The sequence below is a fragment of the Giraffa tippelskirchi genome, chromosome 9 (assembly GCF_054371585.1).
Source record: "Giraffa tippelskirchi isolate mGirTip1 chromosome 9, T2T-mGirTip1v1.2.pri, whole genome shotgun sequence".
Lineage (NCBI taxonomy): Eukaryota > Metazoa > Chordata > Mammalia > Artiodactyla > Giraffidae > Giraffa > Giraffa tippelskirchi.
In genome coordinates, this window is record NC_137283.1 from 125153298 (window position 1) to 125179979 (window position 26682).

At 43.5% G+C, this 26682-nt stretch overlaps 1 long non-coding RNA gene across 1 annotated transcript; it reads left to right on the plus strand.

The window, feature by feature from the left end:
* Nucleotides 1–8743: 8743 nt before the first annotated feature.
* LOC145520960 (uncharacterized) lies at nt 8744–20819 on the plus strand. Its single transcript, XR_014064953.1, has 2 exons — nt 8744–8838; nt 19217–20819. It is a non-coding gene; the product is annotated as an uncharacterized LOC145520960 (long non-coding RNA).
* Nucleotides 20820–26682: the final 5863 nt, after the last annotated feature.

A 26682-nucleotide genomic window follows, 5' to 3' on the forward strand; every position in this document is an offset into this window, starting at 1 on the left:
AAGAGGTTAAACATATATTTACCATATGATCTAATAATTCTCCTAGGTATGTGCCCAAGAGAAATGAAAACATATGTCCACACAAAGACTTGTGCATGAATGTTCATGGTAGGTTTATTCATAATTGCCCTAAATTAGAAACAACCCAAATGTCCACCTACTGATGAACAGATAAACAAAATGTGATATAGTTATACAGTGGAACATTGTTTAGTATTTTAAAAAAAGAATGAGCTGCTTATATATGGCACAACATGGATGAATCTCAAAAACATCACATGAAATAAGCCAGACACAAAAGACCACAGATCACATAATTCCATTTAGATAAAATTTCTAGAAAAGGCAAATCTATAGAGATATAAAACAGATCAGTATTTGCCTGGGGCTGGGACCAGGATTGACTTTGAAGAGACAAAAGGGAACTTTATGTCAAGATAGAAATATTCTAAAACTGGATAGGAGGAATGACTAAAGAACTCTGTAAAGTTACTAAAAAATCATTAAGCTACAAAGTTACAATGGTGGAGTTTTAAGGTATATAATTTATACCTCAAAAAAGGTGTTTAAACAAACAACAGGCTCTCAGAAATGGCAATTGAAGGGTACATGAGTCAATGAATCAAAAAAACATTTCAAAGTATTTAGAAGCTGGTGTTCAAAGAAATCTATCTACATATGATTAAGCTCCTTCCGTTGTACACTGTCATCAGCTACAGCCTAACGTGAGTCTCATTAGTTGGTGGCTTTTTTCTTTTCAGCTCGCTCTGAGTCACAGTTTCAGCCTCTGCCTTCACCGACTTATCCCCAACTTTCCAGCTGCTCTCAGCTTTTCTCAGCCTTAAACACCACTAGACTCTCTCCCTTAAAGCTAATAGGCAATTTTAGCATTTTAGCTTCCTTAATAAGCAGAAAGGACCGTCCACCATTCCCTCTGACTCATGTGCTTTCTTTTCCATGTGGCAGGAGAAGAAAAAAAGAGTTTTCAGTTCCACCATGTGTCTCTGTGTCAGCAACTCAATTGTTCCCTTAGCAACCATCGCTTTTACTGCCGGCTTTCCGATACACACAGCTTTCTCGAAGAGCTTCAAGTCACAGAATATCTGGTTCATGCCAGAAGCAGTTTTCTAAAAAGACCAGTATCTCTTCTAGAGCCAACTATTTTTAAAACAATATTCAAACAAAACACACCAGTTTCAGACAAAGCCAATAATGCAGACAGTGCTGAGGAGATGATGCCTCCCAGGAACATTCGGCTGAGATAAGGGAGGCTAAGCAGCACTGGTCTGCCTGCTCCCCTCCCGGTCGTGGATGTCCTGGGTCACAGGGGAAATCAGAAGTGGAGGAGGGAGGATCATGCTGGGTGGGAGCAGTCCAATGACTCCCCTTTGCTGATGGAACAATCGAGGCAATATTTTTGCATTAGAAGCTTTCCAGATTTTCCATTTTTCAATCTGACTCCTTATGGGAGCATACTGTCTTCAATGTGTTTCTACATCCAGGTAAAAACTAAGACCCAAGGTTAGCTCAAAAGTGTGGTTTCCTTTATTATTCTATCCATTATTTATGTTCCAAAAGGATCTGTAAATTGTTTTTCCCTTTAAAAAAAAAAAGATACATTTCCTATGTCATGTGAGAAGCAAGGGTGTCTCAGATGAAGGGGGTCATGTGCATACACTCTCCAACACCATGAGAAGGATCTGGAGTTTGTGATATTCTATTTCATAGGCCCATCTATAGGGATAAAAATGACTCAGTAGCAGTGGTAGTTTCTTCTTTAATTAACAAGAGTGAAGAGGTATTTTATCACTATGTGAGAACACTGGCTTTTCAGCATTTCAGAACACCTGTACGTCAAACAGTTGATACCAATATCTTGGTGAAGTCCTGCTGAATATTAGGTGCACTGGGAGTAGAGTATATGACTTGCAAGATTTAGGCATCTGCCTTTAAAAAAAATGTATGGACATATATATGGTATTCTTTTTTGTTTGTTTTGTTGTACTTTGCTTTATTACACTTTGCAGATACCACGCTTACAAAGTTTTTTATTTTTTATTGAGGTAGTAACATTGGTTTATAACATGATATTTAATGTCTTGTGTACAACACTGTATTTCTACTTCCGCATACTCTACAGTGTGGACAAGCCAAACCAAAACAAAAGCGTAGCTACAGAGAACAGAGTAGTGGGGTTTTGTTTTGTTTTTTGAATTCTTTCTATTTCAACTTTTCCTTTTGATTACCTCTGTTCCTAATTTAGGTCGATTTTCCTTGATATTAGCCCAAATTAAGGTGATTTCCATATACACATATGGGTTCCATATTTACATATATTTCAACTGTTAACACAGAAGCTATTGACCCAGTGGGCTTGTAAAATAGGAAGAAATCCTCTGGTGCGTTTTATAACCTTTAAGGATAGATACTCACAGTTGTATATGTATTTCTGAGGTCCCAGCTCTGTGGCCCGGACATCCCCAAACCAGTCCTCCAAGCCGTTTTGAGAAGTTGTACTTAAGGCCAATCCACTCCCTCAGCGTTTCCCAAAATAATGCAAAGTCACCAAGAATGAAACACTCAAGTTAAGATTCTAAGTCCGTCCCCAAGGCCTTAAGGATAAAATTCACAGGTGATTTATCACAAATAGCCTGTGGGCAAACACTGCCAACCATTCCCACACAAAGCAAAAGAAACAGCTTCCCGTGGCTCAGTGGTAAAGGATCCACTTGTCAATGCAAGAGATGCAAGAGATGCAGGTTTGATCCCTGGTGCAGGAAGATCTCCTGGAGGAGGAAATGGCAACTTACTACAATATTCTTGCCTGGAAAATCCCATGGATAGAGGAACCTGGCAGGCTATAGTCCATGGGGTCGCAAAGAGTCAGACATGACTGGACACACACACACCTTTTCAGTTCAAAAAGGGTAAAATGAGTTCTCCCAATTGAAGTTTGCCTTGGAGGAATCAATAAGAATCTATTTTATTATGACACAACAAGAGTAAAATGTTCTTACTTCGTCTGTGCTGTGCTGTGCTGGGCTTAGTCACTCAGTCGTGTCCAACTGAGTCCCTGTATGCCTTGAAATCTGTCACTTGGAGACTTAGGCAGGTGAATGAACTTGGGTCTGATCTGCTGTCCCTGAACTGCTAAAGAACCAGGCTTTTCCTCTTTAACGTTTCTGGGCATTGGTTTCCTCACCAGCTGAGAGAGTGGGGTGGAATGAATAGCCTCCAAGCTCCACCGTGGCTATAATCTGTGTTTCTACTTCCTCTGGGTCTGGACTGTGGAAGTCCCTGATTTTCTGTGTGTCTGCCCCAGCTGCCCGGACCCTCTCTGGAGCCCTTTCTTTCTCCAGGAACCAGGCATCTCTCACATGCATTGTTCATTCATTCTGATTCACACAGCCTTTCTTCACACCACCATCCAAGTCAGAGGTGTGAAAGCGAAGAAGGAAAAAATATACGCAGACATGTACATGTAAATATATGCATCTATAAAACCATGTGTTTCAGGGAAGCCCACGGTCACCCAGAGCTCAGTGCTCTGAGCCTCACCAGGTGACTCTTCTCGGCAGGAAATGACCCGCCAACATCCTGCTCTGTCTCGGGGGCCCATCACACATCCTGTTCCTGGCTGGGCTGGCTCCTCTGCCACAGCCTTGCTTTCTAGGCTGGATGGCCAAGTGGGGTGCTCTTAACGGCAATTTCTGAATCAAGTTAGAGGACAATTTAGCTCAGGACCTGCCATGCCGCTGGTCCAGTCCCATGCACGCAACCTCCCCACTCACTCCTGTTACAAGAACCACATGCTGACAACTTGTCCCCCCAGTGGAAAGTTGCCCTGAGTTCAAATATAGTGGGAGAGTCTAGAGCAATTCTGCTCTCAAAGCTGACTGATTACCCTACAGAGAGTCCTATTTGTCCTAAGGACACTCATTCAGGAAACAAGTCTCCTGGTCTCTTTCCTCCCAACCCTTTTTTTGTCACCCACCCCTTTCTCTGGCCCATCAAAAACAGGTGAGAGTCAAGATGATGCCCGTGGTGGATGGGAGCTTCAAGGGTGTGCCTTGGAGTCTTGTTTTTTTCCCCCCAAAGATGGATGATTGACTGCTGTGTAACCACTTAGGTAATACTGGTATTCACTGGAGAAATAAATGGGTTTCTGGGCTGTGAGGACTTGTGCCAAGAAGTGACCTTGGTAACAGGAAAGGTGGAGAGGAGGGGACCAATCAAAATAGGGAAAGAAGTATGAAGACCACACTTCTGAAAGCATATACATTTATGTACATATGCATATATTAAATTATATCAAAAGGTCTTGAAAGAATCAGAAAACATAGACTAGTTCCAGGGAAAAATAATCTACAACTTTGCCTCCGAGAGAGAATCATTGCTGACACTATAGTATGTTTCATTCATCTTTGTTTCCTATGGAGATGAAATTTAAGAATTCAGTTTTGTGACCTGTTTTCTTTCCAGTTGATAATACATCCCAGATGTATTAACTACTCGTCGCTGTGGGCCTGAGGCAGGGCTAAGCCCCTTATATTACTCCAGGAACCCCCTGAGGTGGTATTGTTTATTTTTTGACTTAAGATGAAGCCTTTGGTTTTGACCTGGGTTCAATGACAGAATCACTGTATCCTCAGACCTGCAAAATGATAGCCAGCGATTGTGCAAATCAAACCTGTTTCACAAATAAGAAAACTGAGGCCTGAGCCACAGCCAAACCCAGGACTGGATCCACATTGATCACTCCTGGTCTGTTTACCCCACACCACAGCCACAAGTGCGAAAAAGCTTTCCTTCGGTAAACGGCCCTTGAGAAGCCTCAGTGTGGGAAAGGGGTGTGGCCTCCCCAGGATTAGTGGAGGCTGCTCAGCCTCACCCAGTAGAGGCCATGGCTGGAAAGCATGAATCAGGGGACTGGGCAGGGTACAGGGAATCAAGAGCCTAGCCACTCTCACGGAGCCCAGAGGAGACTCCTACCATTCCAGGGTCTTCACCTGTAGGAGGTGCAGCTCTGCCTTCTAGACGCAGCACTGGGCCACTTCTCACCACCTCCTCCTCTGCTCCCCCTTCAGCCTCACCTTCCTCCCCTGGATTATGGCAGGAGCTCACTACTGGGATTCCAGCTTCCTCTTGCCCACCACAACCCCCACAATGATTGCCTATAACAGCTGGTGCATGCTGAGTCGCTTCTGTCATATCCAACTCTTCTAGATCCTATGCACTGTAGCCTGCCTGGCTCCTCTGTCCGTGGAATTCTCCAGGTAGGAATACTGGAATGGGTTGCCATTCGCTTCTCCAGGGGATCTTCCAGAGCCAGGGATTGAACCTGGGTCTCTTGGGTCTCCTGCACTGGCAGGTGGGTTCTTTACCACTAGCACCACCTGGGAAGCCCCACAACAGCTGGTGGGCTCCTTTTAAAATGTTAAAGTGCTCCAAAGCTGCATTCTACCTTACTGTAGTTAAAGACCAAAGTTCTTACAATGTCCATGGGGCCCTTCTGTCCCCGCCCATCTGCCCCTCTCTGTCCTCCTACTTTCCTCCCCACCTTTCTGGGCTCCTGCCACACCTGCCTCCTCGGTCTTTCTCACACTTGCCTCAGAGCCATTGCACTTGCTGGTCCCTCTGCCTGTAGTGCTCTTCCCCACATACCATCCTGGATTGCATTCTCACATGCGTTGGGTTTCTGCTCAAACATCACATTTTCAGTGGGGCTTTCCCTGAGCATTTGAAGTTGGGGTCCCTACTCAGGATTTTAGATGCTTTCCTTCTAGCAATCCCTGCTCCCTCCTTCCTGAATTGATTCTCCTAGGCCCTGATCACTTCAGGACACATCACATATTCCACTCACTTTTCCTTGTCTGTCTCCCTCCACTAGAATGCAAGCTCTAGGAAGCCTGGCATTTTGTCTGCTCACATGATTAGTGAAAATATTTTCTTGCAAGTCATGGGAACCAACTGCAGATTAAGGGGGAAGGGAGGCCATTTATCCCGAGGTCTCATGAAACCCATGGGCAAAAGAGAAGGCAGGACTCAAGGAGGGACTGGGGCCCAGAGAGAAAGCTCTTGCTTCCCTCTTTGTAGGTCTGCTTCTTTCTCCTCTGTGCACTGAGGACTCTCTGTGTCCTCAGTGACTCTTCTGCTTCTCTAGACCATAGGACAAAATATGGCCACCCAGTTTTCATGCATTAAGTCAACTGGGTATACGATCTACCAGGCACTGGCCTAAGCGCTCAGGGTGCCTCAGTGAACAAAGTGGAGTCCTGCCTTCATGGAGTTTACATGCTAGTCCATGGGATTTTCCAGGCAAGAGTACTGGAGTGGGGTGCCATTGCCTTCTCCACTAGTGCAATAGAGGGATGCAAACATAATCAATGAGCAGAGACTATAGCATATTAGATGAGAAGATGGAGAAAAAAATTTGGAGCAGAGGCAGGAGGTGGGAGACCTGGCACATGGGACACGGCACCCTGGTACAGTTTTAAACATGGGTCAGAGTAGACCCCAGGAGGAAAGTAAGATTTGAAGAAAGATTTCCAATCACCATACGAAGTGGCTCAGAAACTCACGGCTAAATCCACAAAGAGAAATCTAATGGATCCAGCTTAGAACAGGTATCCACCTGTCCAGTCACTAGGATAGAAAGGCAAGGTCACAAAAAGCAGGCCTGGTTTCTGGAAGCCCCTCCTGTGGATGAGACGGGAAGGGGAAAGGCATTCCCAGAGAAGGGGGAATTATCTTGAGCCAGAAAGACATCGCCAAATGGATCTGCCCCTGGAGAGAGTTAGGAACATTCTGTTTGTGCCACTGGAGCACCAGTGTTGACTTTAGAGGCTAAAAAAAAAAAAGTCCCAATCCAGTTGAGTTGTTCATGTGACCTCACCTGCTGGAGGTTTGTGGTAAACAAGTCACCCAATCCTGCCACATTTACAGGAAGGCATTGTGCTGTCCGAATTGCCCAAAACAAGCGGACAGAGATGGTGAATTCACCAAGAACCTTGCTGAATGTGAACTGACTCAGAAAATAATGTACCATATCTCCAACTGTTGGGCTTGTTTCCGCCTCCTCGGGAAGGGTTGCCCACTTTTAGCACAAGCAGACCTGTTTCTCATCTCTACCTTCAGGATTATTTTCCAAAAAGAGCAAAAAGTCACTAAGAATTAAGGGAGAAGGAAGGAATAAGGCATGGACATACTGGATGATAGAAGGGCAGAAACCATGACACTTAGGTTATTTCCTCCTGAGGGAGACAAAATGGAAAATTTGATAAACCCCAAGTCATCTGCTGCTTTGCAAGAAATGCCTGAGAGAATTTTGAGCCTGGAGGATTAGTTCAGAGGACCCTCCTCAGATGTTTACAGCCTCATATGAATTGTCAGCCTTTGAAAAGGAGACAAGTAGTATTTATAAATTTACGAATTTAGAGGCCTCAGGCCCCATTACGAAAACCAAGGAATGTAAGACTCTTGTCAAGTTTAAACCCAAGATGTAGATCATCTCAGGCTGTGAGGTCACAGCAGAGCTCCTGGCTGACCATTGAACATAGACTGTCCCCCACCACACCCCCACTGCACCAGGGTTTGCAGGCAGTAGAAACTGAGATCCTCATATGTGGATGAAGAGGCCAAAGGTAAGGTAGAGAGATGGCAGAATCAACAAACTGTCCTGGTTTGCCAGGACCAAGAGAAGGATAAGTGTTTATGTGGGCTGTCAGCCCGGGGGCTTTATATGGGGCTGACTGCAGAAACCATACATGCCCAACACCGAAAAAGCAGGTCCAGAGTCTGCCTTGCATCAGTCCAAGAGTCAGAGGCTCCCAGCAGCTCCTTGGGAGACAGAAGAGGCTTTGAGACTGGGTCAGCTTTAGTCACCTGCCTCCTCAGAGTAAGCAGTGAACGCACCAGCACAAACAAAACTAAGTATCTGCAAGAGCCAAAATCAAGAAGATGTTTTCTGATTCGCTTCTGAGTCCCAAGAGAGTTTTAAGCACTGACTAGCCAGCAAATACAAGTTGTTATTATAGTTACCTGGGCTTCCATGGTTTGAAATAGATCCCTCAGGGACTCTTTCTCTAACCCCACCTCTGACTGTTCAAGAGACCACACAACGGGGACCTCAAAAACGTCTTTTGGAGAATTTTACTGTGATCAGAAGCTGGTTTCTAAAACCTGAGAATCTTAGCTTTATTAACCCTGTAAGTAAGTGCTTCTGGGGGTTATCTAGAGCCGAAGGGAAGCTTCACAAATCCAAAGGTTCCTCTTTATACCCAAAGTTCAATCTAAGGAGCTGTCTGGAGGTCAGTTTCTCTGCTGCATCTTGTCACATTTCCTGTAAATCAGACTTAAATAAGAAAGGGCCTTCTACCTAAGATGGGTCCACTCCCCGGGCCAGCCTCCTGGAGGCTGGGACCCAAGAGTTGCAGAATGGTCTTGTGGAGCGCCCTGCTCATCATCAGCAAGCACCATCGCTGGGTCGAGTCTGCCCCAGGAATAACGGCTTGACCTTGGCAGTGTAAAATCTGTTTCTATGCCAGAAAGTAACACAGCCATAGCGCTTCCTCTTCAAATTTCTTGTCCCAGCATTTCCCAGAGACCTTGCTGAATTCCTGGAAAGACTGCCAACACGAAGCTGCCAAGAGGGGCTTCCTGCAGCAAGATCGCGAGAGCAGAGGGAAAGTGCACGTGTGGCCACGGGGAGGGGGAGTAGGACAAGTCCCAGGCAGAGCTGGCTGCCCTGAGCAGTGATCACAGCACCCGGGAGACGTCTTCAACATCAGGATGGCTTTGTTCCCTTGAATGACTTCAAGGAGTTGTAAGGGGCAGCATGTGAGTACTAGATGGAGCCTTGCTGTAAAAAAACGTGTAGTGATTATGAAAAATCTCTATTTCTTTGTGTGTGTATGTGTGTGTGTGGGTGAATCACTAAAGACTAATTGTGAGCCAAGTATAGAGGTCCTGCCTGCCCGGGGAAAGAGCATAAGCTTTGGAGCCATAGAGACTGAAGTTGAAATCCCAGCTCCATCAGTTCCTAGAATGTATATCTGGGCAAACCATTCACTTTCTCTCAGTCTCAGAGAGGCTGTTTACTTATCTGTGAAATAGTGGTTTTTACCTTGCAGGCAAATTATTGTATTAATAACTGGATTAGAGGTGAGACAGAAGAATCTGCTAGCACAATGCCTGGTACATGTACGTAGTCAATAAATGATAGTTGCAGCTGCTATTGCCGTTTCTAATAAAATTGATGACATTAAAAAAAAACTGAGGATTCGGAGAGGCGTATTAAGACACTTTCTCTGATGTCAAGGAAGCTAATGGACTAGGCATATGGATACACAAAATATGACAGTCAGTGCTGACTGGCATTCTTAACCCTCTTTCCTCCTTGTCTTTTCACTCTGGAGGCAAGAAAAGCTAAACTGTCACTTTTCCAACCTCACCTCCCTGGCAGCGAAAGATTGCCGTAAGACACAGTTCTGGTCAAAGAGATGTGAGCAATGATCTTCTTTCCTGATGGAGGCACAGCTAGTGCTGCTCTTTCTTTCTTTCCTCCTGCCTTGAATGTGGACCTGACGTGTGGAGCAGAGGCAGCCATATCGTAGTCACAGTGCAATAAGCCACATGGTAGGGTTGTCAGGAGAGAACAAGAAATAGGTCCTAACTTCTTGTTGACATCACTGATTGCTGCATCAGCCCTGGGCTACCTACTTCTTAGTCTTGTGAAAAAAAATACCCTTCTATTTGTTTAAGTGACTCAGATGGGTTTTCTGTTGCTTACTGCTGAAAACACTCTTATCTGATAAAGAATTTTGTGATAAGCGTCTGAAATACCTTGCTGACCTAAGCAGAAAAATCCGCAGTCACTTTGACTCTCAAACTCTCAGAGCATAAGCTCTGTAGACATTTAAATAATCCTAAATATTTGAATCCAAATGAGTATATGTCTAGGAATGTAGGATACACACATATATTTCTATAGTAGCTTATAAAAAACCTTGGAGGTTTTCATTTCTCAACCTTTGGAGTGTGTAATCATAGTGAAACATGTTCATTCCTGGGCTCTAGCCCTGGAGATTCTAGCTCACATTCCTGGGATGAGTTCAGGATATCACAAAATTTTGCACAGGTGGCTGTGAGGCACAGGACTTAAGGAGACCTATGCTATAGCCTTCCTTAGCAGGGATCTAAGTTCAGCAAATCCTTGGTACTAAAGACTCCAAGAGTCAGACTGAAAAGGTAAAATAGCTTTACAGGGAGTGTGGCACAGCTTTGCTGTTTTAACTCAACAGACTTACTCCTCAAATTATAAAAAGTTATCAGGTTTCATAAAACATAGGATATATATGCAATCCTCTACTGCCAGTTATACAGGCTTCCTCTTTAATTTTGCATAGCACTTGGTCTGGATAAACCAGCATTCAACCTGTGCAGGGATCAGAAATACTGGAACGGCTGCCTTATGACCTTATTTTAGTAACTGGTATGACCATGATAGAAACTCCATAAGACAGTGTGGGGCTCATCAGCTAAAGCCCAACATATTCACATATAGACAGACTAGGGCCCTTCTAGGGGGTGCTTCCCAGATGTTGCTAGTGGTAAAGAACCTGCCTGCCAACACAAGAGAGATGCGGGTTCAATCCCTGGGTCAAGAAGAACTAGATGAGGGCATGGCAACTCACTACAGTATTGTTGTCTGAGAATCCCATGGACACAGGAGCCTGGAGGGCTACAATCCATGGGGTCACAAAGAGTTGGACACAACTGAAGCTACTTAGCATGCACGCACAGGGCCTTTCTAACGAGAAGGCAGCCAGATACCACCTTCTCTTTGGGAATGTTGCCATAATGTGCTGTAAAGTACCTACATGGTAAGATCAGAATCACTGACATTGTGACCCAACACGTTTACTCTGAATTTGTAGTTTTTCATATTATCTATTGGGGAAGGTGATGGCACCCAACTCCAGTACTCCTGCCTGGAAAATCCCATGGACGGAGGAGCCTGGTGGGCTGCAGTCCATGGGGTCTTGAAGAGTCGGACACAACTGAGCGACTTCACTTTCACTTTTCACTTTCATGCATTGGAGAAGGAAATGGCAACCCACTCCAGTATTCTTGCCTGGAGAATCCCAGGGACGGGGGAGCCTGGTGGGCTGCCGTCTATGGGGTCGCACAGAGTCGGGCACCACTGAAGCAACTTAGCAGTAGCAGCATATTATCTATAGTCTCTCTGTCAGAATTACACATGTGCTTATATTTCCTGAATAGATTTTTAAGTGAGATCTTTATACATATAAATAAATATACATAAGGTCTTAGGTGGCGCTAGTGGTAAAGAACATGCCTGCCAATGCAGGAGATGTAAGAGACGTGGGTTCCATTCCTGGGTCGGGAAGATCCCCTGGAGGAGGGCAGCGAAGCCCACTCCAGTATTCTTGCCTGAAGAATCCCATGAACAGAGGAGCCTGACAGGGTACAGTCCATAGGGTCACAAAGAGTGGGACTGGACTAAAGGGACTTAGTAGGCATGCAAGGTCTTGAAGGTTGTTTTCTGCTTTGAGTGTTTTTTTTTTTAACCCAGCAGCAAACTGTTTTAAGAGCCAAATATATTGTCATGTAGGTTAGGCTTCTTTCTAGTATCCCTAGTGGCAATTATTGCTAAATAGTCTTAGGTTCATACATAGAGTATTGTGTAAATTCCTTTATCAACCCACTTTTGAGAAATAATTGCTGAGCTTCACATTTTAGTATCTGTTGATACAATTTACAGCAGCCCACCCTCATATTGCATTTTTAATTTTTACTACTGATAATAATAGTATAACTTTAACAAGCCCTAGCTGTATACCAGACACTGCACCATACTCTTTACATGAAGTATTTTATTTGATCTCACTACAACCCAATGAGGGAGGGTACTGTTGTCATGATCATTTTACAGGTGAGTAAACTGACTTTCGGGAAGTTAAATTACTTATCCTCTGACAAAGCCTGAAACTCATCAAGCCAAGTTTTGAATCTAGGGAATTCTCTTCCCAAAGTCCACCCTCTTAACCACCATGCTGTGGGTTGGTGCCATTTATCATTCACACTTATCAACTGTATTTTTCTTGCGGTCATGCTGTAAGAATCTTTGAACAGTTATTCTATCGTGAATGACCGTCATCAAATACGTCAGCCATATTCTGCTACAGCATCATCTATAAAATCTTTTCAAAACAGATATGGTCATGGGTCTTTTACTTGTAAAACTGTTGTGTTTCTGTGTTTTTAAACCTGTTTTGAGTTACTTCCATAGATGCTGGTGAGACAGAAGAACGCGAGTTTTAGAATCAGATGCTTTGCTTCTGTGGCCCAAGCTGGACATTAACTGCTTTAAGCTACAGTTTGCACATCTTTAAAGGGGAAGTGTGCGTGCTACCTTCTCACTTCCCAGGATTATGTTCTGGCCAAACAAGCTAGTGGATGTGAGAAATGTTTTGAGAATGATGGAGTGATACAGACATTATTATTATTTAATGAAGTGCAGTTGATTTACAATATTGTGTTAGTTTTAAGTACACAGCTGAGTGATTCAGTTTTTTTTTTTCCTAATGATGTCCCATTTTGAGTTATTAAAAGGTATTTACATCATTATTTTATACTTTCATTTCTATACAACTTTTCTGATTAGTTTCACTATAATTCACGATCACAAAATCTCTAAGGGGCCTCCTGGTGAGCCCACCACACACTCCATGTTGGTGAGCTTTCCCGGTCACCGAAATGACTGTCTTACATGGTCTCTCTTCACATGATACCCACCCCAGTTTTAGCTGGGGACCTTGCCTCCTTGCACGTCCTCAAGAAAGCTGCAGCAACCCAAAGGGCCTCCCTAATCACATCACCCCCATAACAACCACACTGTGTCCTCAGGACTTCCTTCCGGTCACCAGGGACCAAGTGTTCCTCTCTCTAGGGACTATCTGCCCTCTGGCGCCCATCTCTTCTCGTGCTTCTCAGGGACTTTGTTCCTCCAATTTTTCCTTCTCTTCAGCTCCATTCATTTCACTTCCTCTACCAGAGAGTGATCCTGTGCCTCCCATACTAAAAAATAGAAAAAACAACTCCCTTAGGACACGTTTTCACATAGGCCCTGCCCTGCTTCTCTGCTCTCCCTAGAAAACTGTTAACACACTCTCCTGGTTCTGCTGCCCATTTTCTGGCTGCCTCTTGTCCACACTTGCTGCTCTTTCACCAAATTTGCTTCATTTTTCTGAACCTCCAAGTACTAGGGTTTGCGCAATGACCCCTAGTCTTCCACGTCCTCATACATTCTCTAAGGAGTCTCATACGGTGTCATGACTTGGGAAAAACCCTGATGCTCTCATGTTGTACCATTCTTTCTCATTTAACCTTGCTCACCCAGGTCAGATCTTTGTGTTTTTGAAATATGCCAAGCTCATTCTCAGAGCCTGGAAGCTTTTTCTCTACCTGGAATGTTCTCCCACTCAACTTTGTGTTTATTTCTCTTGGTTCTTCCTCAATGGTCAGATATTGACTTCAAGGTTACCTGCTCAAAGACACCTTCTCTGAACACCCCCAGTCTCTCTCTCTCTCTCACTGCATCCAGTATGTAACTGTTTGAAAATCACCTACCACTCCATGTGTTTCTTATTTGTGTGTTATCTTTGTTGTTGTTATTTAGTTGCTAAGTCGTATTGGACTCTTCAGTGACCCCATGAACCGTAGCCCTGCCAGGCTCCTCTGTCCATGTGATTTCCCAGGCAAGAATACTGCAGTGGATTGCCATTTACTTCTGGAGGGGATTTTTCCTACCCAGGGATCAAACCCACATCTCCTGCATTGGCAGGCAAATTCTTTACCGCTGAGCCACCCGGGAAGCCTGTGTTATTTTATGCCCCCACTAAACTGTCAACCTACCAGAGCAGATATTCTGTCACATTCACAGCTATATCCTTTGTGCCCAGAATCGTGTTGGCTCAATAAATAGATGCTGAGTGAAGCAGGGTGTTTTTTATGTATTTGGATAATGCTAGATGTTACTTTCACATTGAAATAAATCTCCTAGTAATAGAACCTGCCTCTTATCAGTCATGAGTACCCTTTCCTATATAACTCTAGGGTTTTCTGTCTTGGGGATCATTCTGCTTACATTCAGAACAATGGATATTTTGTTCCATTTCCTATTTTCTGGGAAGCCAAAGCTCATTAAGCCCCTTCCCCATTAAGACCCTTGGGACCAAAGCAATTACTAGGAGGACAATGGGTATTATGTGCTCCTACACTTCTCAGAAATGATGCCTGCATCTCACAAATGGCAAGACCAGGGTCTGCAGTAATTATTTTTATTCTCATTGTTTTGACACTACAGATGAAATAACTTCATATGCCAGTTCCTAAGAGCCATACAAGAACCATAGTTGTCCTAAGTTGGCACCAGGAGAGAAGTTCAATCCTGCTGTCTTCTGCTAACTCCGAGTGGGGCCTCAGTATTTGCCATTTGAATTCTCCCTGGCAGCCGCTTCCCTTTGAATTTAGAGAGTGGCGCTTTCAACTTTGTGAATGAAACATGGGGCCAGCAGAGTCAGAAGCCCAGGCCTCCTTCCCGCTGGCACCCAGTCTTCACGGTTTCCTGTGTTAGTTGCCTTCATGAGCAGCAGAAACTCGAAGGACAATGCTATATAAAAGAGACACTTGATCTGATCCATGAAACTCAGACCTGTCGTCATCTTTCATGCACGCCAGGAGGCCTGTCAATAGGACTGCCCTTCAGAACTGTCCCCAGATGCTCAGGAATATTGCATCTCCCTGTTAACCTACATAAAGGGAGGATGGGATAAATGTGTGCTGACATTAAAAAAAAAAAAACAAGTGTCTCTCAGTGTCTGTGATCTCAGAGAGGTCGGTGTTGCTGCAGATTTGCAGGAACAGATGTGCACGGTGAGAGGGTGCCGCCTGGAGGCACCACTGGGCAGATGGATTCATTACACCACCTAATGAAAAGCACTGACTCAACTGTGGCCTGAGGGAGGGAAGGTTAGAGTCATCCAGACACTTGGACACGTGTGTACACAGAGATATGAAGATGGGGGAATGACAGGATGGGCCAGGTAAGAGATGCTTGCGATCCTCTGAGAATGGCCAGAGAGCTCTGCCTGCATCCAGTTTATGCCCAGACCTGCTGCTGCATGGGAGCCAGTATAGCAAGGTGTCATGACCAGCAATAGTCATTACATATTAGACAAACCCATGATGAAACAATAGGTGGGAATAGGCTGAAATAGATATAGACAGGTACAGCCTGGTGGCATTCTGTTTCCTAATAATTACTAGCTGGCCACCTTGGGCATTTTAATTAACTACCTAAGCCTCAGCTTGCATGCTCCTGCTTAGTTGCTAAGTTGTGTCTGACTCTTTGCAACCCTGTGGACTGTAGCCTGCCATGCTCCTCTGTCCATGGGATTTTTCCAGGTAAGAGTACTGGAGTAGGTTGTAATGTCCTCCTCCAGAGGACCTTCCTGACCCAGGGATTGAACCCACATCTCTTGCATATACTGCTTGACAGGCAAGTTCTTTACCACTGAGCCACCTGGGAAGCCCAAGGTGGTGCTTGGGCGGTAATAGAGGTAGTAATAGTATCCATCTCATAGGGTTAATGAGAGGGTTAAAGGTCAGGATATACAAAAACCTTAAGGCTTGAGAAGCACTGAGCTTGCCCATTTCTGGACAAAGTCTCTACCAATTCCAAAGGTAATAAATGAATCCCACTGTATCTGTCACCCTGACTTCCTAGACCCTGCACTATCTGAACATCTGCCTCCAAAAACCCATATCAGCATTTTTAGCAGTTCCTCCACAAGTTGCTCTTTCCTCCATAATCCCAGTCTTTCAACCCGAAGGCAGTTCACTGGATTTTATGAACAAGAGCAAAACAGAGATGAGAGACCATCCTTTCTAACACTGAGGAGTGTTATTCACATGTCAAATGGCCCGAGTCTCAGTCACAGCATATCACTGTCATTGCTGAATAATGTTGTAGACAGATAGGAATTCAGTACACTGCCCTGGGGTAGGGAGTATGGTGATCTCCAGACAACAAAAGCACGAAGTTAGATCATATGCTTCTCCTGCCTCCTTCTGAAGTTTTGCTGCTAATGATGCTTAAATTGTCCGGCCTGTAAGTTCAACGGCCAGTAAAATATTTTAAAATAAAGTTTTAAAGGACTTGTATTTGTTGCATAAAGACATTTCCAGAAAGGTTAAATGTATTGTTTGGGACCGCAATAAGTTCACAAGTTTCTTAAATCCTGAACCTGCACATGGCTTAGAAGTAGTATTAATAATAATAATCATTGTAATTGTAATAGAAATTGTCAGGATTGAAGCCACCATTTCTTTACAAATATTACTGCCAGATATTAAGAGTCAGATATTATTTCCATTTTTACTTTCTGAAGAAGTAAGATCTGGTTCCTGATATGGTGACCATGATTAAACCTCAGTAACAGCTCAACCTGTCAAACCACCCAACATACACACACATGCACTGATATTAAATTTGGGTTCACTGCTAAATGGGCTAAAAATAAGAATAACTTCAGTCAAATGCAACCACATCAGAGAGTTCACACTAAAAAAGTCACTTTCAGAAAAGGAATGCACTGAAAGGTCAGATGGAAATTTCCCTTTCCCACCCCCAAGTGCTCAAAGAGTGAATAAATATATACCTCTCTATTAGGCCAGGGATCTTCAAGAGGCGGCTGTGGGCAAGAATCATGACTCCTTTGATCTGTAGAACCTGTTTTAAAAAGAAACATGAAAATAGGTGCAAGGATTCAGTGAGGTGGGAGTGAGGTGATTTTCCACCATCTGAGGTCAAGGGTAGAGGATGTCATTTATTTCCTATATAAACCTCAAAATCAACTTTCCAAAATAGAAAAAAGAATTAAAAGTGGAGTTGCTTGAATTGACTCTCTGGCCCTATGTGATTTTTCTGTTCTCTTTGTTGACATTATCCATCCAAGTTAACTTACCACTCAGAAAAAGTGATGAGGAAAATTAGACAATGTTTTCAGAAAGCCCACATTGTTCTAATGGTCATTCACTTTTCCTCAATAATTTTGACTTTGTTAATAAAGCTTAGCCGATAGTATTGTACTGGAGAAGGAAATGGCAACCCACTCCAGTGTTCTTGCCTGGGAAATCCCATGGACAGAGGAGCCTGGCGGGCTCCAGTCCAAGGGATCACAAGAGTTGGACACGACTTGGCAAGTAAACCACCACCAGGAATAAGCATTGTACTTTGAGGTAAATGTTAAACTAGACCAATCCACCAGTGGGCAGCCATTCCTTTCTAGGAAATGAAGTAAATAATTAGAAAAATGGAGAAACATTTTCCACAGCCTTTGCTTCCTGCTTTCCCTTCCTTCTTTCTGTGTAATTTCCTTACACAAAGTACTTTCTTTGATGTGTGCACTTAATGAGAAGCCTTATCTCTTGCCCTGAAATAATCAACCAGGTGAAGGGAGTTCTCTGTTTTAATTTTGTCTCTCAGAGCACTGCTTTTGTCTTTTTCCCTTTTTCTATTCTCTTTTTCAAAAGAGTTGGTGGAACATTTCAAATGTGTTATGTTAATACAGAGCAGTAAAAATACATGTTCCAATTGTTTTATTCTACCATCTTGAATGAAAATCCGATTGGATAAATGTTTTCAAATGGCCGTTTATCTATAATGTAACACTAAAACGTTAAATATAAGATAAACCCAAATGAGTTCTATGGGGGAAAAAATCACCAGCTTATTCAAAGAGTTTTATCTATTTCTTATTTCAGCTAAACATTCATTGCCTTGCCCCCCTTCCTCCTCAAATTTTCCATCTCCACAGGATGGACATTAACTCTGAATGTTTGAGAAAACCAACTTAGGTACAGCACAATTTCATCTTATCCAAAGTTTTTTTTTTTTTCTTCAGTTTTTGCCTGTGCCGTGTGGCATGTGGGATCCTAGTTTCCCAACCAGGGATCAAACCAGCATCCCCTGCACTGGAAGCTCAGAGTCTTTACCACCAGACCACCATGGAAGACCCTGTCTGCAACTTTGCTTTCTGAGGTTTCAGTTATTCACAGTCAACCACAGACCAGAATATTAAGTGGAAAATTCCAGAAATAAAGAACAAGCCTTTTTTTCTTCCGATTTCTTTTTTTTTTAACTTTTTATTTTATATTGGAGTATTGTTGATTTACAACATTGTGTTAGTTTTGTGTGTAAATTACTTGCTGTTCAGATAGGCATGAAGAAATCTTGTTCCCAGTCATGATGAATCATCTCTTTGTTCAGCGCATCCCCATGCTGTATTCTCTACCTACCCATTAGTCACTAAGTGGCCATCTGGGTTGTCAGATCAACTGTCATGGTATTGCAGTGCTTGTATTCAAGTGACCCTTATAACTTTTGTTACAACTTGTGTAGTGTCATAATTGTTCTATTTCACTATTAGTTATTGTTAATCTCTTACGGTCCCTAATTTAACGTTTTTTAATTTATTTTTGACTGTGCTGGGTGTTCGCTGCTGGTCAGGCCTTTCTCCAGTTGCAGTGAGCAGGTGCTGCTCTCGAGTTGCAGCGCACAGGTTTCTCAGTGCAGTGGCTTCCCCTGCTGTGGAACACGAGCTCTAGGGCGAGTGGGCTCCAGTAGCTGTGGTTCCCAGGCTCTAGAGCACAGGCTCAGTCGTTGTGGCACAGGGGCTCCGTTATCCCCGGGATGTGGAATCTTCCCAGATCAAGGATCGAACCCATGTCTCCTGCATTGGCAGGTGAATTCTTTACCACAAAGGCCACCAGGGAAACCCCCCCTAATTTAACTTTATCATAGGTATGTAAGTATAGGGAAAAACATGACATATATAGATAGGGTTGAGTACTATCCGAGGTTTCAGGCATCCACTGGGGGTCTTGGAATGTATTTCTTGAGGATAAAGAGGGGCTACTGTATTTTATTTTTGTAACTTTACAGTAACTCAATAATGGAATTTATAGCATCTACAAGGAACCCTCTGTGTTCTAATCAATTGCAGCTCTTCCGCTCTGAGTACCAGCACCAGACGTTATGCTTCCCACGAGCCTTTGATTAACACAGCACCAGTGCCCCAGACAGAAACTGAAAAAGCAGCAAAGACATAAAGCTTTTTTTTTTTTCCAGCACCGAGTTAATGTTGGTCTAGCAGAAAGAAATTGCATGGAGAAGTTGACTATCATCACATGGCTGGCTCTTTCAGACTGATCTGAGTTTTCCACTTGAAGGATTCTAAGCACTCAGAATGTCATGTGTAACCTCAAAACATCCTATGCAGTGGCCTGGTTCTCAGAGACTGGATTCAAGGAGTTCTCTCTCTCAAAATCAAGCTGGAGCTGGAGGCCTGGGAAGGGCTATGACTGTGTTCTGAAAGAACCTTGTCCAAGGTATGTTAGGAAAGAAACTTCTCATGGCCTAGGGAACATCAAGAACCTCTCGTGCTCATTCAGAGTAAGAAAACATTAGAAACCCCACTGCCATATGACTTGCAGGCTAGAACCTTCTGGCCATAGACACAAACACTTGTACAAAGTAATCTGACCATTCAAGACAAGCTTTTGGTGAATTCAGACTTAAGCACTGCATTTAGCATAATTTAACCTGAAATTGTTTTTCATTTGATTCCACTTTTCAAAGAAAAGGAGTCTGGGGTTTAAAAACTGTAACCTTCAAGCTCTACACTGAAACAAAGTCATGTATTTTACTAAATAAATATAATCAAGACCATGCAAAACTCAAAATTGTTTCCAGATTGTAACTACTATTGCCTGTCTACCTGTTTTGGCTGAGTGCCAAAGCATTGATGCTTTTGAACTGTGGTGCTGGAGAAGACTCTTGAGGGGGAGTCCAGGGGACTGCAAGGAGATCAAACCAGTCGATCCTAAAGGAAGTCAACCCTGAATATTCATTGGAAGGCATGATACTGAAGCTCCAATACTTTTGTCACCTGATATGAAGAGCCGATCCATTGGAAAAGACCCTGATGTTGGGAAAGACTGAGGGCAAAAGGAGAAGGGGGCAACAGAGGATGAGATGTTTAGATAGCACCACCAACTCAGTGCACATGAATTTGAGCAAACTCCAGGAGATAGTGAAGGACAGAGGAGACTGACGTGCTTCAGTTCGTCCATGCAGTCACAAAGAATCAGACACAACTTATCAACTGAGCAACAACAAAACCTGTTTCTGGCTCAAACCCTTAATGCCTGTTACCAAAGCTCAGGTACAGAATCGGTATGCTCGTCTAAGGATAGGGAGGACCATAGCCCAAGGCCAGGAAACCTTAAGGTGTGAAGAGAAGACAAACTGGAAAAGACAAATGCCCAATCTTAAATCATATGGTCAGACTCTATGTATAGCCCTGACTTTTAGCACAAGACTGTAAAATAATAATTATATATGTATTTGTTGTAATGGTTAAATATCACCAAGTCGTGTCCGACTCTTTTGCAACCCCATGGACTGTAAATCAATGATAACAATCCCTCCATCTATACTTTGTTGTTCAGTCACCAAGTCATGTCTGACTCTTTGTGGATCCTTTGTATGGATCCATCTATACTAAGTCAGATCAATTATCTTCATGAACTCATCACCACTGACTGCTGTTTCTTCTCTTTTACACGCTCACTCTCCCATGTCCCTCCAAGTCTTTCCACTTCTTCCTTTGCTCCACCCTTTTTTTCCATAGTCCAAGGCCAATGCTGTTATTACATTAAACCTGACCAAGTCACTATTGCCCTATGTTGTCTGACTGCCTCTAGCCTTTTTCCAATCCATCCTATTGTTGTTGTGCTAGTAACTCAGTCGTGTCCAACTCTCTGCGACCCCATGGACTGTAGCCCACCAGGCTCCTCAGTCCATGGAATTTTCCAGGCAAGAATACTGGAGTGGGTAGCATTCCCTTTTCCAGGGGATCTTCCTGACCCGGGAAGCAAACCTGGGTCTCCTGCATTGCAAGCAGATTTTTTTTTTTTTACCGTGTGAGCCACCAGAGAAGCCAACCCTATCTATCATACATCTCCTCATTGAGCTATTTTCTTAAAATGCCATGTTTTCATCATGTTAGCTCCGTGCATAAGAACCAACAAGGACTTGTCATAGCTCACAATCTTCAGTCTGGTGCTCAAGAGCTCTTCTCCATCTGGCTCTGCCCTCATCCTTACAGCATCACTCCCCATCACTCCCTTTGAGGGAACGGCCTCCCTCCCATAGTCTGTTAGGATGTTTTCCAGTGAAAGTCTGTCAACCTGAGATTCTAAGTGTTCACTTCTGCTGGGAAAAGGGGGAAGAGATTGAAAGGGACTGAGCTGGGAAAGAGCAGACATTCTTTGGATTTAAAATCCATCAGATGTCTTTGCAAATGAGCTGGGGGTGGAGATGCCTCCCTCTCGGATTGGAAAGGGGAATTCAGTGGGGTGTTGTGTTGGGGCAGGTCTTAGAAACAGAGCCTTCTGTGGCTAAGACCGGGACTGGGCTTGAGGCACATGGCTCCATTGCCTGTCTGCAGGGAAGGCAAGTCTGATGTCAGCTCAGTTGCCTACCCAAAATCATGGATGGAGACAGAGACAAGCATCACAACCTTAACAAACTGCGAGTGAATACACTTCAGGTAGAATTTTCAGTGCCGTGTCCTATGGGAAGCCTTCTCTGACCATATATCCTGTCTGTACAACTTTGCCTGAGCTCTTGTAGCATTCCACAGTGACCTGAACCAGAGCTCTGAACTCACGGAAGGTGAGTCTCTCTGTTTTCTCACCTGTCTCCTCCGCTCCTAAGGATACTCGTCACACAATGTCTGGTATGTGGAGCAGCTCCATAAATGAAGCCAAGTGGTTCTGAAAGGAAAAGCCAGGGCAAGAGTAAAGTAGATTGGAAACTTTCCTTGCGAGCAGGACTTTGTCATTCACATCTTCCCTCCACAGAGCCAAGTTCTGGACCACACACAAAGAAGGCACTCACTGAGCAAGTCAGTGACCTATAAGCCAATGTCATTTGTAAAAAATTAATTAATTTACTTTAATTGGAGGATAATTACTTTACAATATTGTGATGGTTTTTGCCATACATCAACATGAATCAGCCACAGGTGTACATGTGTCCTCCCTATCCTGAATCCCCCTCCCACCTCCCTCCCCACCCCATCACTCTGGGTTGTCCCAGAGCACTGGCTTTGGGTGCCCTGCTTCATGCATTGAACTTGCACTGGTCATCTATTTTACATATGGTAATATACATGTTTCAAAGCCATTTTTTTAAATATTGCTATTGGACCCTTTTATTTCTTTCTCAGATTAAATGTGAGAGTCCGACACTGTGACTATTGTAACTCTAAGAGCTTTGTTCTCAAAACTAATGGTTAAAATGATGCCAATCAAATTTTCACACATGCAGCTTTAGTGCAACTATCCTCAGAGCACAGACAGATACGTTTAGCCTTCCACATCATGGCGCACATGACTCTGGAGCAATTGCAAGGTTGCTGTGGCTTCCAGACGGGGCTACAGCAGCACCCCAGAGCTCCCCTAACTGGACGTGTTGCTAGTGAGGGGAGGGGTCTGCCATCGCCTTTCTGTGTACACATCGCTCTCTGAGGCACACGTGCTCTTGTTTAAAACACAGCTTAGACTGCTGGGCGGGAAAATTCTAGCCTGCAGGGTCCAACTTCAAAAACTGAAAAAAAAAAGAGAACGCCCAAGCCTGGTTTCCACTTCGGCCTTAACTAGCTCCTATTGTGCTCCATATGGCAGGACATATGTTTCTCACTACACAAATTTAAAACATCTGAAAATAATATTTTCCTGATTGAGCAGCCATTAGGGATGAGGCAGCATTTTTTGAGCGAAAGCTTGAGTCAGTGGCAAATCTAAGAGGCAGCAACGCAAGCACAAGGGTCACAGTTCACTGTGGCTCAGCTACAGTCCAAGGACAGCCTTCAAGTCCTGGGATAGGAAGCTGAGCATCATCACACTGCCCCCAGCCCGCACCACAGGCCCACAAACATGCTTCTCTGCCTGGAGTATGAACTTCATAATAAAAAATTGAACAAACAGTGCACATTATGTAGAAAATAGAATTGAAATATACTTATTTGAATAGATTCATTTTTGTGATCTTATCTCTGTTCTCCATAAACTAGTCTTTAGACCTTGGAGAATTGTGGAAGAAGAAGTGGAAAACCTTTCTCATAAATTACCCTGGATTGGGCTGGAGTGGGGCAACTCTTAGATGAAGAAGTGATACAGTTTTGCTGCTGGTATGGTCCTGTAATGCCCTGAGATTCTGGAAGGAACTGCATGGCAAGGAGAGGGAAGTCCTCAGGTAGGAGATGTTTGGAGTCTTCCGGTTAGGAAAGGGTAAATGCAGAAAGAATGATGTTAAAGTCCAAGGCAGCCCCGTTAATTATGAATGCTGAGCTGGACAGCTGAATGCAGCAGTAGCAGCAGCATCCCATAAGAGGCCTGGAGTGAGGGAAACCTTCTCACTGAATTCCTGAGTCAGGGAACTCTGCAGAGTCAGCATGCAGCCACCCCGGTAAAGGAGTTTCCAGTGAGCCAAGAGAGCTGCCCTGGGTCCAGATAGAGAGGAAAGAAGGAAGGAGGGACAGAAGGAGAAGGAAAAGAAAGAAAGAAGGAAGAAAAGAAGAAAGGAATAGAGAGAAGGAAGAAGGAAGGAGGGCGAGAGGGAAGTGATTTGGAGGAAGCCTGGAAGAAGGACCACATTCACACCTGCTTCAGAGCAAGGGCACGTGTTCTCTCTCATCGTTAAGTGTCACCGACCATTCAGATGCCCACTCCATCCCTTAGTTTTCCTAACATACCATGTATTTTTCTTATCTTGTTTTCTTCCTCCCCGACTAGAACACTAACTCCATGAAGAAAGGAAGACACTGTTCATTTGGTTTGCAGTGCTGTGCCCTCTAAAATGAAGTGTCTGAAACATTGCCCTCATTCCAGTTGTCCTCTCATGGCCTTGAGTTGATGAGGGAGGTACAATCAATCACACGCAGGAGAAGAGGCAAAGAAGTCAATAGGAAACTCCTGGAGCCCTGGAAGGGCGAGGAGGGAAACCTCTCCCCAAAGGAAGCAGCCCCCGGGTGGCTCCCACACTTCTGGCACTCTTGGTCCAGCTCAGATGACACACCTCACCCATACCAAGTCTTCTTGTTCTCCCAGCAGCCCTCTGAGGCATGGACTATTTCTACCTTTGTATTTTACATAAGATAACTGAGAAGCAGAGAGGTAAAGAATTTGATTGAGGCATTTATAATACTGTTGTCATTTTTGTACCTAAAAATGATCAAATATGGACCCTACCATAGGGTTTGACCTAACTGCATGCCTGAGATCATTAAATTTCTTAAATGGCAGAAGACAGATGCAAATGTATGTCTATCCACCTGACTCCCAAGTTCAAGGGCAAAACCATTCCTATAGAAGGATGCCATGGGGAACCCATGTCCTTAGATCTCGTTAGTACAGTCACACAATGAGGCCTTGGAGAGAGAAGAGAGGATTGGAAATAATTGCCTGTGTGAGCTACAGCCATATGGTCTTCCTAAAATACCTCAATTTTAAAATGAAGACTCCTTATTCAGCCTTAAAAAAGAATGAAATTCTGACACATGCTACAGCATACATGAACCTTGAAGACATTATGCTAAGTGAAACAAGCCAGACATAAAAGGACAGTGTATGATTCCACTTATATGAGGTACCTATAGGAAAGAAATTCATACAGACAGCAAGTAGAATAGTGGTTGCCAGGGGCTGGGGGGAGGGAAGGTGGGGTGGGAGGTTATTGTATAATAGATCCCGAGTTTCAGTTGGGAAAACTGAAAGTGTTCTGGAGATGGATGGTGGTGATGGTCATACAACAATGGGAATGTACTTAATGCACACTTAAAAATGGTTAAAATGGTAAATTTTATGTTGTGTGTATTTCACCCCAATGGGGAAAAAAATGAAGACAGTTCTTGCTTCAGTTGGAATCTGTCCAGTAATGAGCATCATTGGCTACTTTGATGCTTAAAAAAAAGAGACTATTATTTCAAGCTTATGCCTTTATGACATAAAGCATACACATGTATACAAATACATTTGTGTGTACTCTCTGCAAATACTGCTAATAAAGATAACAAACACTTATCCAGCATTCACCTCTTGCCATACTCGATTAAATGCTACATGTGTAGAAGGCATTCACAAGAGCCCTGCAAAACAGGTATCTGGATGGTCTGTTTTGTTTCACACGCCTTGCCTTATAATGAATATATATGCAAGAGTCCAGTCACCTTTTTCCTTCTATGCAGAGAGTCCCTGGAGAGCTCCAAGAACAAAAGCCTGTACAGAAAACAGATTCGAAGCAGAGCCTTGTCCTCAAAAAATTTTTATTAAGTGAATAACCACACAACCCAAGAAGAGTTCCTTGGGTTTTCTGATTATATTCCTTAATGTTTGTGTCATCAGAGCTTTAAATAAGGGGGAAGTGAAAGAAAAAAAAATATCATGGTGAAAATTTCTGCCAAAATGCATTCTGATATTTTTACAAAGTAGAAACATGACTAAATATAGCCTACAAAAGCTGGCTATATTTAGAAACGGCCTTTTTGTTTGTTTCACCAGTAGTGTAGTATTGTAAGAAGGTCTCAGCCTTTTCCAATGAAGGAAATCTCATGCAATGGTTTTGGGGAGTCTCGCTGTTGTTTCTGTGGGTGATATTCCCACCCCTTGCTACTCCCAGCCCAGCTCCTTAGAAGCAGTGCTCTCATAGTTTCAAAGGACATTTTTAGTTTCTTCTGGCACACGAACTGGGTTAGGATAGTCAGCTAACAATTCTCTATAATTGTCACACTTAGTGCTCAGAAACTGGAGGAAAAATGACTGAAGCTCCAGTCACAAAGCTCTTGGTAAAGGTGTGATGTCTGTCAGCTCTTTAAGAGTTAAGCAGCATATCTTGCACTTTCAAAGCCCGTTGTTTTGCAAGAAGTCTTAGGTGCAAACAATGAGACAAAAGCATGCTTGGTGAAAGACAATGACATCCATTCAAATGCCTCTCATTATAAGCTCCTATTTTGCAGAGCCTTGTATCCAAAATTATCCTGTTCTATTAACTAGTCTGGTATAGTCTTAAAAAAAGATTTTTTTCCCTTAAATGTGGAGTTAGGGGGTGGAGAAAAAATTAAAACAGAAAGACATCGCTTTCAATTCATTCAGTCCCAGCGTTTGCGGTTGAAGAGATGGTTTCTAGTCACAGTCCCTTTCAGCGCTTTATGGGAAGAGTTAAAGTCTTCCCAGAAGTGTAGATTCTCAAGTGCCCACTTGAGGTTTACAATAACCACTTCTCTACCAATGGAGTAGCCCCCATAGTAAGAGACAGAGACAAAAGTTCTTCTGTTTCTTTTCTTCCTTTTTCTTCCTTCCTTCCTACCTTTCTTCCTTTCATTCAACTTGTTGAACATGATTTGTTACAAAAATCCTGGAAATTGGAGAGGAAAACATCTTGTTAGTTCTCTGGAGCACTCCATTTCTGCCTCCTTCAACACATTCCTCAGAGATTAATTCCATCAGATTTTAAATCGGGTGAACGAAGTC